Source organism: Solanum stenotomum, chromosome 5, assembly GCF_019186545.1.
Source record: "Solanum stenotomum isolate F172 chromosome 5, ASM1918654v1, whole genome shotgun sequence".
Lineage (NCBI taxonomy): Eukaryota > Viridiplantae > Streptophyta > Magnoliopsida > Solanales > Solanaceae > Solanum > Solanum stenotomum.
This window is the reverse complement of record NC_064286.1, coordinates 6,569,585-6,569,824: the sequence shown is the minus strand read 5'-3', so window position 1 is coordinate 6,569,824 and position 240 is coordinate 6,569,585.

The following is a 240-nucleotide window of genomic DNA, read 5'->3' as shown; positions in this document are numbered from 1 at the left end:
AAAAAAAATGATTATTTTTTTTAAGTCGCCACTTGAAATTGGATTATAACATATTTGAGTAATTCAAATAAACTAAACATAATAATTTAATAAAAAATATAAACATGCTTCATTATTTTTTGAAGTTACATTGCAAAAAGTAAGGAAAGAGATATACCTAAAGAGATGATGACAAAACAATGGTGAAAGCAAAACTTAATTGAACTCCCAAAGACCACCAAAGATGAAATATATATATAT